This window comes from Tupaia chinensis, unplaced genomic scaffold (genome assembly GCF_000334495.1).
Source record: "Tupaia chinensis unplaced genomic scaffold, TupChi_1.0 Scaffold000628_1, whole genome shotgun sequence".
NCBI classification, from domain to species: Eukaryota; Metazoa; Chordata; class Mammalia; order Scandentia; family Tupaiidae; genus Tupaia; species Tupaia belangeri.
The window spans coordinates 2,972,434-2,975,964 of NW_006160148.1; positions in this window are offsets into that span (position 1 = coordinate 2,972,434).

Genomic DNA, 3,531 nt, shown 5'->3' on the forward strand with positions numbered 1-3,531 from the left:
CGGGGGGATGGCCATGCCGCAATCCCTTCTCCTCCATTCTCCTCTTGGGATCTTGGGTACGCATGCAAACACGCCTGGAGTGAGTTTAAGCCACTGGGTCCAGGACTTGAACCGTGGTTGACTACATGGGAGTCCAGTGACATAGCCATTACACCAATTGCTGATCTCGTGACTAGTAATCTTAAAATAGGTTTCTGGGATCCAGCAGGTGATGTGGTGAGTAAGAATGCTGGACTACCACATGGCGAACTGCACTTCAAGTCCTAGACCTGGCAGCTTGCTTTGTCACTTTCCTCTTCCTTCTCTCTCGTTCTGTCCCTCTCTGGTCAAATTAAAATTAATTAATTAATTAATTAAAAAATAGGTTTCTTGGGGGCCAGCAGGTGGTTAGGGTACGGGATTCCCACATGGTTGACTGCGGTTCAAGTCCTGGACCTAGTGACTTGCTTTCTCACTTTTCTCTCTCTCAGTCTCTCTATAGTGAGCATGCATGCCCTGTAGCAAATTAAGAAATAGTAATACATTTGGGCTGGCAGGTGGCATGGTGGTTAAGGGTGCTGGACTCCCACATGGCTGACTACGGTTCAAATCCTGGACCTGGTGGCTTGCTTTCCCCCCTTTCCTTTCTCTCTCACTCAAAGAAAGAAAGAAAGAAAGAAAGAAAGAAAGAAAGAAAGAAAGAAAGAAAGAAAGAAAGAAAGAAAGAAAGAAAGAAGAAATAATAATAAATTAAATTTTAAAAATTAAATAAGTTTCCACCATTATTCCCTCTTTCAGGATTTACTCTTCTTATTCAGAAAAGTTCATCACAATTTATAATTGTTTACCTCTTCATTGTCTTTCATCAGACTACACCTTCCATGATGGCCAGGACACCGTGGGTATGCCCAATGCCTAATTAAGTGCTTGGCTCATAGTAAGTCCCAGTAAACATCCGTGGAAATGCTAAATGACACATAGGCACTAATTGGTCATTTCTCCTGGCTATTTTTCACTTTTGAAAAAAATCTCATTCTCTGCATTTTGAATAGTACTGTATTACATTTCACTGCTGAGTAGAAACACTTCTCTCTGTTGAATCAGAAAAGCCCTTGACTCTCCTTTTGTGCACACTCTACTGGGTTTAATGTCTGTGTACAGTACCAACACTGACTGACTTGTTCTATTTTTTTGTGTTTGCTTCTCAAGGCTGTACTTGTCTTTAAAGACGGTTGACAAAAGAATAAGGTCTAAGCGTCAGATCATCTCAGAATCCTTGCTCTTATCTATCCAAAGCATTTGTATAGGTCAAGAAAGTGGAGAGGGCATTCCAGAAAGGAGACAGGATCATCAAAGGCAGGGAGTGTGTTGTATGAAAGAGAGCTAAGAAACATACATGTTCTGTAGTGGTTACAACAGGCGGAAAGACCAGGTTAGCTACACTAGGTCTAACGAGCTTCATTTTCTGAAAGAATTTGTGTAAGATGGGCCTTGCTTCTTCCTTAAATGTTTGATACAATTTACCAGTGAAACCAGTTAGGCCTAGGACTAACTTTCTTTCTTTCTCTCTCTCTTTCTCCTTCCTTCTTTGTTCTTTCTGTTTCTTTCCTATTTGCTATAGAGCACGTGCACGCACCAGAAAGCGACAGAGAGAAGAAATGAGAAAGTACCCCCAGGAAGAATGGCCACACTACAATCCCTTCTCCTCCTTTCTTCTCTCAGGATTTGGGGCATGTAAGAATGTCCTGACCCGGGGGAACAGTCGAACAGGTTTCCTGAGTGAAGGAGTGAGAGCCGAGACAAGTGGCGTAGTGTTACAACACAGAGATGACACCGTGTCTTCAGTGTCGTCTGTTCATTGTGGGTAGCAAAGTACAGCACGGAGACGACACAGTGTTACGGCTCTTCAGGGTCGTGTCGTCTACTGTGAGCAGCACGGAGATGACGCAGTATCACAGCTCTTCAGGGTCGTCCGGAGACGTTGTAGTGTTACAACTCTTCAGGGTCGTAGCTCTTCAGGCCCGCCTGGTCGTCGTCTTCTTCCTGGTTGTCTGTGTCGTCTTCCTGGTCGTCTGGCTGCTGTGGGCCAGGCATTGTGGTTATATACACGCTGGTGGGGTGTAAACGGTGGGCCGTGATTGGTTGTAAATGGTGGGTTATGATTGGTTGCTTTTGGACCAATCATGAGGTGCTGGATATGCAAATCTGAGGGATTCTAGTGGCCAATCAGAGCAAGGTTTCGAAGGTCAGATTTTTTTTTTTGAAGGGAACCAATCACGGCAATTGTTTGCTCTCTGAGGAACCTTGGCAGACTAGCTGGTGCGCAGCCTCCCACATAAGAACACATGTCCAGTGTGTTTTCCAAGCCCCCGTGTCATGTCTAGAACTTGAACTGCCAAGTCAGCCATGTGGGAGCCAGCCACCTTAACCACCATGCCTCCGACTGATCCAGACCTAGAGCTTTTTTTAGGTAAGATGTTTTATAACAAATTCAATTTGTTAAATATTGGGTTGTCGGAAAAGTCATGACACATTTTTGTGTAGTAAAATGTAGAAAAAAAATACATCATGACTTTTCTGACAACACAATAGATATAGGGCAATTCAGATTTTCTATTTCATTTGTGTCAGTTTTAATAAGTTGTATTAGATAAGAAGGTCTTAAATGTTAAACTGGATCTCGTTTTCCTGAAATGAATTACAGCTTGAAGTCATCGAATGATTTGTGTAAAAGACTGACAGGACCAGGGTGGCTCCATAGCCTCGTAGTAAGGGAGCTGGTTCTCACTTGGCTAGCTACGACTCATTTCCTGGCTCCGGACACTTGGAAAACACACAGTGCATGCACATGCCTGTCCACGATCCCGACAGCCAGACGAGATGGCTGTGGCCGTGCCCACTAGGAAGCGCCTCTTTCCTCTCTGCCTCTCTCTGGCAAGTGCATGTACCCTCGGATAACTGAGAGGAGAGACGAAAAAAAAGAGTGACAGGACTTCAGGAAAGTTACTGTAAAGAATGTTTAATAAGGGTCTGGAAGGGCCAGCTCCTCGTGGTTAAGGCGGCTGAATCCTGCACGGCCAACCATGCAGTTCCATGGCCTGAAGAACGTGCCACGTTGGGGTTGGCAGGTGGTGGGGTGGTTAAGGAGCTGGACTCCCACGTGGCTGACCATGGTTTTAGTTCCAGACCCAGCAGCTTGAAAATCACTCCAGGCGTGTGTGCATGTGTGCCCAAAATCTTGAGAGGAAAATGGAAGAGAGGGATTGCAATGAAGAACTGGCATGGCTGGGCCCACTGGAGGGTGCTCTCTCCCCCTCTGTCTCCCTGGCAAGTGCACATGCCCTCTGAGAGAGAATTAAAATAAAAAGGAAGCGAGGAAGGCAGGAAGGACAGAGAGGAAGAAAAAGAAGCAGAAAGGCTTAGGAAAGAGGTTAGAGAAAAGGGAGAACAGAGGTGGTAGAAGACTTTCATGAAAATAGGAGCAATAAGGAACCAGCAGTTAGCGTAATGGCTATGTCGCTGGACTTCCACGTAGTCGTTCGCGTCCCGGAC